The following is a 12,674-nucleotide window of genomic DNA, read 5'->3' as shown; positions in this document are numbered from 1 at the left end:
AACACAAAATAAAAGAGAAAAGAAGAAGAAAAAAGCAGTATACAGTATATATGGTAAACGTTTCAGGAGGGTGAAGACCCCTCGTTCGTAATAACATCTCAGTATGCCATTCTTTCATTAGAGAGGTCTTAAGGAGCCTTCTGGTACATTATAGTTAAACTTTTATTTTTAGCTTGTTGCTTTTCTTGATCAAGCGCATGGATTTTTTTTTTTTTTTTATGCCTTCGGCAGATGGCGAACTCTGACAGATAACCTCGCCGTCTTATCATTCACAAAGTATATGTTCCTAGGATATCATCCCTCTCGTTGAATATTGTGCCTCTCGTTGACACCCTTCTGCAAAAAAATATTGACAGAGAGAGAAATTCTATGTGTACAGACATTGCAGAGCTGGCACTTTGCCCTGTAATCAGAGAATTTTTTTTTTTAGCGAAGGATATAAAATTGCGGGGCATTGCAAGTTTCGCGGCAAGATAGATGACACTAGTAGAGATTTCACTATGCATAATAAACTACAGGGTACAAAGTTCATTGCTGAGTATTGTGTGGGCTACAAGTGACTATCATCACTAAAATCAATTATTACCATGATTATACAGTCTACGATGTCTTGAGAATATGAAGCTAATGACGAGCTAACTCTTTAATATACCCTCTTGATTTCCAAGCCAATTGTAAGAGAATATCATTTCTCTGACGGATAATGTATTTTCTGCACGATGCAAAGCAGTATAAATCTTATATGATTAATAAAAATGGCAGCTCTGCACCAGCTTTAACAATGCGCAGATGATTTTAATTGATTTAATCTTGTTTTGATTAAACAAACGTGACAGGGTGTCGGGGTCCAACCAAGTTTATGGAATTACTCCTAATGAATAACTGGTAAATATGTGTATTTATAGTTTTTTGCTTTTATTTTACTCTGTCAGGACTTCAAGTTCTGGCTTTTTATACAGTTTCTCCCCAGAGCAGAACATTTGTTTGTGACAGATAAATCCTGAATCATGTCAGTAGCAAAATATACCGTTATCCGTCATTTAAAAACTGCAAATTTTTTATATATATATATATATATATATATATATATATATATATATATATATATATACATATATAAATATACACTGCTCAAAAAAATAAAGCGAACACTAAAATAACACATCCTAGATCTGAATGAATGAAATATTCTTATTAAATACTTTGTTCTTTACATAGTTGAATGTGCTGACAACAAAATCACACAAAAATTATCAATGGAAATCAAATTTATTAACCCATGGAGGTCTGGATTTGGAGTCACACTCAAAAAATTAAAGTGGAAAAACACACTACAGGCTGATCCAACTTTAATGTAATGTCCTTAAAACAAGCCAAAAGGAGGCTCAGTAGTGTGTGTGGCCTCCACGTGCCTGTATGACCTCCCTACAACGCCTGGGCATGCTCCTGATGAGGTGGACAGTCTGTGGTGCAACGTGGAGTTGGTGGATGGAGCGAGACATGATGTCCCAGATGTGCTCAATTGGATTCAGGTCTGAGGAACGGGCGGGCCAGTCCATAGCATCAATGCCTTCGTCTTGCAGGAACTGCTGACACACTCCAGCCACATGAGGTCTAGCATTGTCTTGCATTAGGAGGAACCCAGGTCCAACCGCACCAGCATATGGTCTCACAAGGGGTCTGAGGATCTCATCTCGGTACCTAATGGCAGTCAGGCTACCTCTGGCGAGCACATGGAGGGCTGTGCGGCCCCCCCAAAGAAATGCCACCCCACACCATTACTGACCCACTGCCAAACCGGTCATGCTGGAGGATGTTGCAAGCAGCAGAACGTTCTCCTTGGCATCTCCAGACTCTGTCACGTCTGTCACATGTGCTCAGTGAGAACCTGCTTTCATCTGTAAAGAGCACAGGGCGCCAGTGGCGAATTTGCCAATCTTGGTGTTCTCTGGCAAATGCCAAACGTCCTGCACGGTGTTGGGCTGTAAGCACAACCCCCACCTGTGGACGTCGTGCCCTCATACCACCCTCATGGAGTCTGTTTCTGATCGTTTGAGTAGACACATGCACATTTGTGGCTTGCTGGAGGTCATTTTGCAGGGCTCTGGCAGTGCTCCTCCTGTTCCTCCTTGCACAAAGGCGGAAGTAGCGGTCCTGCTGCTGGGTTGTTGCCCTCCTACGGCCTCCTCCACGTCTACTGATGTACTGGCCTGTCTCCTGGTAGCGCCTCCATGCTCTGGGCACTACGCTGACAGACACAGCAAACCTTCTTGCCACAGCTCGCATTGATGTGCCATCCTGGATGAGCTGCACTACCTGAGCCACTTGTGTGGGTTGTAGACTCCGTCTCATGCTACCACTAGAGTGAAAGCACCGCCAGCTTTCAAAAGTGACCAAAACATCAGCCAGAAAGCATAGGAGCTGAGAAGTGGTCTGTGGTCACCACCTGCAGAACAACTCCTTTATTGGGGGTGTCTTGCTAATTGCCTATAATTCCCACCTGCTGTCTATTCCATTTGCACAACAGCATGTGAAATTGATTGTCAATCAGTGATGCTTCCTAAGTGGACAGTTTGATTTCACAGAAGTGTGATTGACTTGGAGTTACATTGTGTTGTTTAAGTGTTCCCTTTATTTTTTTGAGCAGTGTATATTTGGATTGAGCCCCTATCATGATAAATAAAATGGCGCACCCAGAAACACTCCGACATACTGTCCAACTTAGGCTTAGGTTGAAGGCGAGTGACCAAAATAGGGTGTGTGACTAAGCAGAAAGGGGCATGGCCTCACTGGCAATGCCGACCCCGTGAGCCACGCCCCTATTTTTGTAATTCTGGGGGATTGCCCAGCGCTCCGGGAGCTGCCTGCTGGACAGCCCCCAGCCTCTCTTAGGGCGGGATGTATTAACATATGCGATCAACATCGCAATGCGGTGACGGAGGCCCCCCCCCCCCCGCGATACCTGTGAGGTGGTTTGCGGGGGGTCTCCGTCACCTCCCTGGGGTCTCCACCTGCTCACCTGCCGGGAAGCAGCAGCAGGCTGTCCCCGGCGCCTCCTCCTCCCCTGCAGCCGGAAGGACCTCCGGCTACGTTGCTAGGGGGAGGAGGAGATTACCTTCCGGGTCCAGGCTTCCTGGAGGAAGGTATGCCGGGGGAGAGGAGGGTCGGCGTCTGCGGTGGGGGGCGGCGGAGGGGGCAGGTTGCAGTGGCTGGCATTAAGAAGCCCATAGGCTTCTACAGGGTATCACCATCCAAAGATGGCGATACCCTCAGGGGCGAAAACGCGGCGGCCGGGGGTTAGTACTAGTGATGTGCACCGGAAATTTTTCGGGTTTTGTGTTTTGGTTTTGGATTCGGTTCCGCGGCCGTGTTTTGGATTCGGACGCGTTTTGCCAAAACCTCCCAGGGTGCCTACAGGGTAAGATGCCCCTGCAAACAATGATTAGTTACAAAGAGGTAAAATAAATGGGTTATAGACAACAGTCTATACGTGTATGTATTGTGTTGACCAGTGGTTAAAGTGGGCCGGAACGGGACGGAACTGCGTTCCGTCACCTCTAATTGTAGGCGGAACCAGTTCCGCCTCCGCCCGGCCACAGCATCATGTCCCTGTTCCATTGCAAAGGTGGCAGAGGCCGCCAGCCAATCACGGCTCGCGGACCGTCTGCAGCACCAATTAGAAGTAGATGAGGCTTTTTTAAAATCTGGCGTGAGCCAATCACGGCTCGCAGACCGCCAGCCAATGAGAAGCTGCCAAGTGGCAGCTTCTCATTAGCTGACGGTCCAGGAGCCGTGAATGGCGCACAGCCGGCGCCAGGTTCAAAGTGCCCTCTCTCCCCCCCTCTGCCGCTGCCACAGCCGCCGGAGTGTGACTGAGCAGCGGGCTGTAACGCCCGATCCCCCCACCCCCCCCCCCCGCAGCCGCCGGAGTTAACTGTTAACTGTGAGGCTGAGCAGCGGCCAGTAATGCCCGTGCCCACTCCCCATCTCCCTGCCAGCGCAGCAGCTTAAATTCCACCCCACCCCTAAGCTTAGTGACCCGCGGTCTGTAATGCCCTCCCCACCTCCACCGGAACGCTTTCTGCAAGGGAATGACGGTCCGAGGCCCTATCCTAACCATGGCACACCCCTGGGCGTCTGGTAGGAGAGTCAACTCACCCTCCTCATGAAGACCTCCAGGTAACTGCTGCCACAATTCACAGCTCTGGGTGCCCAATCTTTCTGGTGCTGATATTCTCTCTCTCTCTCTCTCTCTCTCTCTCTCTCTCTCTCTCTCTCTCTCCATGTCTCTCTCTCTCTCTCCATGTCACTCTATTTTGCCATGTCTCCCCTTCATCTCTCTCTCTTTTGCCATGTCTCTCTCTCTCTTGCAATGTCTCTATCTCCATGTCTCTCTCACCCTCTCTTGCCATGTCACTCTTTTTGTCTGTTTTTGCACTTTCAAGACTCTGAGTGTGTATGTATGTATGTATATATATATATATATATATATATATATATATAGAAAACCCCCTCATAAAATCCTGCGTTTGCCCCTGGAAGGGGCTCTACCTGTCGTACTGTGTAAAAGGGGACGCTGTCTGCCGTACTGTGTAAAAGGGGGCTCCGCCTCCCGTACTGTGTAAAAGGGGAACTCTGCTATTGTGGGAATTGTGTGTGTAAAGGGCACTAGTATGTGGGGCGGGCAATGTGAATAAGATTGTGCTACTGTGAAGCATTATTTTGAATTTGTGGTACTTTGGTGTGGCCACGCCCCTTCCTTGTGAGGCCACACCCTTTCTGCGGCATTGCAGGTGAGTTCCCCCACCTCTCCAAGACCACTTTAAGCCCTGGTGTTGACATATGGAGTGCCATATTGTAACTGTGTTTGAGCTCCACAGTGGAACACTGTGGGGTAAATGAACTCAGGGTCGTCTTTTCATATGAGCTCAATGGGCTCTTGCCCAAGGGCCCCAGGTGTATAAGGGTCCTAGGCTGATAGCTGAGGGTCCCCTCTTTCTAGAGGTACCAGACTTTTGAAAATCGGCCCTGGGGAACCGGAGATATGGACCCCATCCAAGCCTGTTAATTGCTCTTCCCTGCCAGATATCTCGGGTTCTGTCTGACTTAGATTTTTTTCTGAGGATATCATCCAAAAGCTGAGACTCTCCCCTTTCGGTGGACACTGGCAGCTTGTCTCTACTATGCCCAGAACCAGAGATATCAGCCTTCCAGCAGCAGCACCCTGCTCCAGCTCCACACGCCTGGTGTGCAGTTTTATATTTTTGTCTGTGGATTGTTCTGGCTCCTGAACTCTGATCTCCAAGTCCCCAGTACCTCCTGAAAGGTGTCCCCAGTACCTCCTGAAAGGTGTCCCCAGTACCTCCTGACAGGTGTCCCCAGTACCTCCTGAAAGGTGTCCCCAGTATCTCCTGAAAGGTGTCCCCAGTACCTCCTGAAAGGTGTCCCCAGTACCTCCTGACAGGTGTCCCCAGTACCTCCTGAAAGGTGTCCCCAGTATCTCCTGAAAGGTGTCCCCAGTACCTCCTGAAAGGTGTCCCCAGTACCTCCTGAAAAGTGTCCCCAGTATCTCCTGAATGGTGTCCCCAGCGCCTCCTGAAAGGTGGTCTCTCTAGTTTTATATCCCATTCAAAGCTAAGAAATCTATTTCCAGGAACTGGAGATATCTGCAGTCAGGGAAGCTGCCCTCCCACCAGAAAATGATAAATATTAAGCCCACTCCATTATCCACCCCTCCCCTACGTACAGTGGCGTAACTAGAAATTTTTCTCCCCCAAGCCAAAACATTCTTCGGCGCCCCCCCCCCCCATAATTGGCACTAGGAAAGGGACAAACATGTGTGCGCCGAAGGCGCGCGGCGCCAAAAAGGGGCGTGGTTTTGTTTAAATGGGCGCGGCTTCACATAAAGAGGCGTGGCATTGCAGGAATAGACTACCTTATACCCCAGTTTTGCAACCTGCACGCCCAGACGTTAGCCACCACAGGAAAGAAAAATAATCCTGATTCATGCCCCTTCCATTATTTGTCATTTTTCCTCCTTATAGTAATGCCCAGTATACATTATGCCACATACTGCAAAGGCCCTCAGACATTATGCCACACACAATAATGCACATGACACAATATGCACACACCGTAATGCCCCCGACACATTATGCCACACACCGTAATGCCTGTGACACATTATGACAGGAATCGCAATGCCCGTTATACATTATGCTACACACTGCAATGCCCCTGATACTTTATAGCACATACCACAATGCCCATGATATAGTATACCACACACCGCAATGTCCGTGATACATTATGACACACACCGCAATGTCCGTGATACATTATGACACACACTGCAATGAACCTGAGACATTATACCACATACCACAATGCCCATGATATAGTATACCACACACCGCAATGTCCGTGATACATTATGACACACACCGCAATGCCCGTTATACATTATGCCACACTGCAATGACCCTAAGATATTATACCACATACCACAATGCCCGTGATATAGTATACAGACACCGTAATGCCTGACACATTATGCCACACACCGCAATGCCCATTATACATTATGCCACACACTGCAATGACCCTGAGACATTATACCACATACCACAATGCCCGTGATCTAGTATACCATACACAGTAATGCCTGTGACACATACCGCAATGCCCGTTATACCCTATGCCACACTGCAATGCCCCTGAGACATTATACCACATACCACAATGCCCGTGATTTAGTTTGCCACACACCGTAATGCCTGTGACACATTCTGACACACACCGCAATGTCCGTGATACATTATGCCACACACCGTAATGCCCATTACACATTAAGTCCTACATTAAGGCTTCTAATTACTTTTAAATTACCTGCTCGTTGCCAGGGGTTTCATGCTCTTGGTTCCATGCACGGTGCCAGGGGTTTTCATGCTCAGGGTGTCATGCTCGTTGCCAGGTGTTTCATGCACTCGGTGTCATGCTCGTTGCCAGGGGTTTCATGCACTGGGTGTCATGCTCATTGCTAGGGGGTAGTGCTTGTTGCTAGGGCTGTGCTCCCAGTGCCACATATGTCCTCAGTGCCAGATATTCCCCCACGGTGCCAGGTACTCACATGCCCCCAGTGCCAAATATAGCCTCTCCCCCCAGTGCCACATATGCCCCCAGTGCCAGATATTCCCCCACAATGCCAGGTGCTCACGTGCCCCCAGTGCCAAATATAGCCCCCCATGTGCCAGGTACACATACAGTGCCATATATGCCCCCTCAGTGCCATATATGCCCCCTCAGTGCCTCCCCAGTGCCATATATGCCCCCTCAGTGCCCCCCAGTGCCATATATGCCCCCTCAGTACCCCCCAGTGCCATATATGCCCCCTCAGTGCCCCCCCAGTGCCATATATGCCCCCTCAGTGCCCCACCAGTGCCATATATGCCCCCTCAGTGCCATATATGCCCCCTCAGTGCCTCCCCAGTGCCATATATGCCCCCTCAGTGCCCCCCAGTGCCATCTATGCCCCCTCAGTGCCCCCCAGTGCCATATATGCCCTCAGTGCCCCCCAGTGCCATATATGCCCCCTCAATGCCATATATGCCCCCTCAGTGCCCCCCGCAGTGCCATATATGCCCCCTCAGTGCCATATATGACCCCTCTGTGCCCCCCCAGTGCCATATATGCCCCCTCAGTACCCCCCAGTGCCATATATGCCCCCTCACTGCCATATATGCCCCCTCAGTACCCCCCAGTGCCATATATGCCCCCTCAGTGCCCCCCCAGTGCCATATATGCCCCCTCAGTGCCCCACCAGTGCCATATATGCCCCCTCAGTGCCATATATGCCCCCTCAGTGCCTCCCCAGTGCCATATATGCCCCCTCAGTGCCCCCCAGTGCAATCTATGCCCCCTCAGTGCCCCCCAGTGCCATATATGCCCTCAGTGTCCCCCAGTGCCATATATGCCCCCTCAGTGCCATATATGCCCCCTCAGTGCCCCCCTCAGTGCCATATATGCCCCCTCAGTGCCATATATGACCCCTCTGTGCCCCCCCAGTGCCATATATGCCCCCTCAGTGCCCCCAGTGCCATATATGCCCCCTCAGTGCCATATATGCCCCTCAGTGCCACCCCAGTGGCATATATGCCCCCTCAGGCCATATATGCCCCCTCAGTGCCCCCCCCTGTTCCATATATGCCCCCTCAGTGCCCCCCCAGTGCCATATATGCATACCTCCCGCAGTGTCCCGCGATGGGGGGGGGCAGTTGGGAGGCTCCTACAGTCACTGCTCTGCATAGCAGAGCAGTAGTGAATAGACGCTGTGCGCATGCGCACAGCGTCTATTCAGCGCAGACAGTGGGAGAGAGGGCATGCCAGCAGCTCACAGAGCGCTGGGCATGCCCCCTCAGTGACGAAACGGGGGCGTGGCCCGCGATCGCGGGTCCTCCGCGAAGCCACGCCCCCTTTTCATAGGACACGCCCCCCGACACGCCGGAGATTCAGAGGGACACAGGAGAGGCGCACGCTGTGCCCTCCGTGTCCCTACTTCACAGCGGGGGGCTAGTGACAACAGATTGACATGCGGACGTTCGTCCGCATGTCAATCTGCTCTAAATCAGTGGCGGCGCCCCCGCAGCCCCTCGCCCCCAAGCCACCGCGAGGGCTGCGGGGGCAGTAGTTACGCCACTGCCTACGTATTACACACCCCCTACCACCATGGAAGTCATGTACCGGGGCCCCATCATTCAGCCCAATGCCCCTTCTACAGTTTAGTGTTCTCACTACCGTCCCATCTCCCACCATCTGTGCAGTTAAGGAGTAATTAGCAGAAATTACTGCTCCAGGTCCTACATGCTGAGCGGAAGATAGAACTCCCCCTACCGCCCACGTGACATCAAAGCTGCCGCTGATAGCACCTCCCACCTCTACCGCTGGAGGATGGGTAGGGGGCCCAGTGCATTGCTGTGCCCAGGGGCCTAAACTTCTGTTAAGACAGCCCGGAATGAACTATCCAGCTATATTTATATCTTATTAGTCATATTTATTAGCTTTTACCTTCAAGTTGAGTGATCTTTCCATGATCACTGAGTGTCATTCTTCAGCATTAGTGAGGTACCTTTTACTTAGGGGGGTATTCATTCAATTAGGTCCGTTTTTTTGCCTAGGCAAAAAAAATGGACTTTTCGCTATTTTAAGGGTGAGAGGGGATTCACCCTATTCAATAGCAGGGCCACTTTTTCGACTAGGCAAAAAAATTCTGCAGCAGTGAAAAACACGTGGATTGATGAATCTACGTGTTTTCTCGCCTGCGCCGGCAAAATCGCAGGCCGTTTTCACTGATCTTGAGGCATTTTTCGCCAATGCCTCTTCACGAAAAAAGAAAAGACGAATAGGCATTGGCGAAAATGCCTTAAAAACCGGCGAATATGGGCCGCGATTAAATAGGCAGGGGTCCAGTTCAATAGCTCTGAGAGTACCGGAGCTGATTGAATACCCCCCATAGCCTCCTGTTCGTTTCCCACAGAGAGCCACAATACCAGTTTTTATTAGAGATGAGCGGGTTCGGTTTCTCTGAATCCGAACCCGCCAGAACTTCATGTTTTTTTTCACGGGTCCGAGCGACTCGGATCTTCCCGCCTTGCTCGGTTAACCCGAGCGCGCCCGAACGTCATCATGACGCTGTCGGATTCTCGCGAGGCTCGGATTCTATCGCGAGACTCGGATTCTATATAAGGAGCCGCGCGTCGCCGCCATTTTCACACGTGCATTGAGATTGATAGGGAGAGGACGTGGCTGGCGTCCTCTCCATTTAGATTATAAGAGACTGAGAGAGATTTACTGGAGCTGACTAGGAGGAGTACTGTTACTGTAGAAGTGTAGAGACTGAGTGGAGAGAGTTTACTAGTGAGGACAGTGCAGTTTACTTTATAATCCGTTCTCTGCCTGAAAAAAGCGATACACAGCACACAGTGACTCAGTCACATACCATATCTGTGTGCACTGCTCAGGCTCAGGCCAGTGTGCTGCATCATCTATTATCTATATATAATATTATATATATCTGTCTGACTGCTCAGCTCACACAGCTTATAATTGTGGGGGAGACTGGGGAGCACTACTGCAGTGCCAGTTATAGGTTATAGCAGGAGCCAGGAGTACATAATATATTATATAGTGAGTGACAACCAGACACACAGTGCAGTTTATTTAATATATCCGTTCTCTGCCTGAAAAAAGCGATACACACAGTGACTCAGTCAGTCACATACCATATCTGTGTGCACTGCTCAGGCTCAGGCCAGTGTGCTGCATCATCTATATATATTATATATCTGTCTGACTGCTCAGCTCACACAGCTTATAATTGTGGGGGAGACTGGGGAGCACTACTGCAGTGCCAGTTATAGGTTATAGCAGGAGCCAGGAGTACATATTATATTAAAATTAAACAGTGCACACTTTTGCTGCAGGAGTGCCACTGCCAGTGTGACTGACCAGTGACCTGACCACACTGACCACCAGTATAGTTAGTAGTATACTTATATTGTGATTGCCTGAAAAAGTTAAACACTCGTCGTGTGACTTCACTTGTGTGTTTTTTTTTTTTTTATTCTATAAAAATAAAACTCATTCTGCTGACAGACAGTGTCCAGCAGGTCCGTCATTATATAATATATAATATATACCTGTCCGGCTGCAGTAGTGATATATATATATTTTTTATATCATTTATCATCCAGTCGCAGCAGACACAGTACGGTAGTTCACGGCTGTGGCTACCTCTGTGTCTCTGCACTCGGCAGGCAGTCCGTCCATAATTGTAATACCACCTAACCGTGGATTTTTTTCATTCTTCTTTATACATACATAGTTACATAGACATCTTCTCTTTATCAACCAGTCTATATTAGCTGCAGACACAGTACAGTACGGTAGTTCACGGCTGTGGCTACCTCTGTGTCTGCACTCGGCAGGCAGTCCGTCCATAATTGTATACCACCTAACCGTGGTTTTTTTTCATTCTTCTTTATACATACATAGTTACATAGACATCTTCTCTTTATCAACCAGTCTATATTAGCTGCAGACACAGTACAGTACGGTAGTTCACGGCTGTGGCTACCTCTGTGTCTGCACTCGGCAGGCAGTCCGTCCATAATTGTATACCACCTAACCGTGGATTTTTTTCAGTCTTCTTTATACATACATAGTTACATAGACATCTTCTCTTTATCAACCAGTCTATATTAGCTGCAGACACAGTACAGTACGGTAGTTCACGGCTGTGGCTACCTCTGTGTCTGCAGTCGGCAGGCAGTCCATAATTGTATACTAGTATCCATCTCCATTGTTTACCTGAGGTGCCTTTTAGTTGTGCCTATTAAAATATGGAGAACAAAAATGTTGAGGTTCCAAAATTAGGGAAAGATCAAGATCCACTTCCACCTCGTGCTGAAGCTGCTGCCACTAGTCATGGCCGAGACGATGAAATGCCAGCAACGTCGTCTGCCAAGGCCGATGCCCAATGTCATAGTACAGAGCATGTCAAATCCAAAACACCAAATATCAGAAAAAAAAGGACTCCAAAACCTAAAATAAAATTGTCGGAGGAGAAGCGTAAACTTGCCAATATGCCATTTACCACACGGAGTGGCAAGGAACGGCTGAGGCCCTGGCCTATGTTCATGGCTAGTGGTTCAGCTTCACATGAGGATGGAAGCACTCAGCCTCTCGCTAGAAAAATGAAAAGACTCAAGCTGGCAAAAGCAGCACAGCAAAGAACTGTGCATTCTTCGAAATCCCAAATCCACAAGGAGAGTCCAATTGTGTCGGTTGCGATGCCTGACCTTCCCAACACTGGACGTGAAGAGCATGCGCCTTCCACCATTTGCACGCCCCCTGCAAGTGCTGGAAGGAGCACCCGCAGTCCAGTTCCTGATAGTCAGATTGAAGATGTCAGTGTTGAAGTACACCAGGATGAGGAGGATATGGGTGTTGCTGGCGCTGGGGAGGAAATTGACCAGGAGGATTCTGATGGTGAGGTGGTTTGTTTAAGTCAGGCACCCGGGGAGACACCTGTTGTCCGTGGGAGGAATATGGCCGTTGACATGCCAGGTGAAAATACCAAAAAAATCAGCTCTTCGGTGTGGAGGTATTTCACCAGAAATGCGGACAACAGGTGTCAAGCCGTGTGTTCCCTTTGTCAAGCTGTAATAAGTAGGGGTAAGGACGTTAACCACCTCGGAACATCCTCCCTTATACGTCACCTGCAGCGCATTCATAATAAGTCAGTGACAAGTTCAAAAACTTTGGGTGACAGCGGAAGCAGTCCACTGACCAGTAAATCCCTTCCTCTTGTAACCAAGCTCACGCAAACCACCCCACCAACTCCCTCAGTGTCAATTTCCTCCTTCCCCAGGAATGCCAATAGTCCTGCAGGCCATGTCACTGGCAATTCTGACGAGTCCTCTCCTGCCTGGGATTCCTCCGATGCATCCTTGCGTGTAACGCCTACTGCTGCTGGCGCTGCTGTTGTTGCCGCTGGGAGTCGATGGTCATCCCAGAGGGGAAGTCGTAAGCCCACTTGTACTACTTCCAGTAAGCAATTGACTGTTCAACAGTCCTTTGCGAGGAAGATGAAATATCACAGCAGTCATCCTACTGCA

The 12,674-nt window shown here is 49.4% G+C and overlaps 1 long non-coding RNA gene across 1 annotated transcript in view; it reads left to right on the top strand.

Moving 5' to 3' along the window:
• The first annotated feature begins 3,908 nt into the window (after positions 1–3,908).
• LOC134980573 (uncharacterized) overlaps positions 3,909–12,674 on the top strand; it is an 82,745-nt gene continuing 73,979 nt past the window's right edge. The window contains exon 1 of the long non-coding RNA XR_010190437.1: positions 3,909–4,179. This is a non-coding gene — a long non-coding RNA (uncharacterized LOC134980573). The remainder of the gene's footprint in view (positions 4,180–12,674) is intronic.

The sequence above is a fragment of the Pseudophryne corroboree genome, chromosome 12 (assembly GCF_028390025.1).
Source record: "Pseudophryne corroboree isolate aPseCor3 chromosome 12, aPseCor3.hap2, whole genome shotgun sequence".
NCBI classification, from domain to species: domain Eukaryota; kingdom Metazoa; phylum Chordata; class Amphibia; order Anura; family Myobatrachidae; genus Pseudophryne; species Pseudophryne corroboree.
The sequence above is the reverse complement of the archived record's forward strand: the minus strand, read 5'-3'. Positions and strand labels throughout refer to the sequence as shown.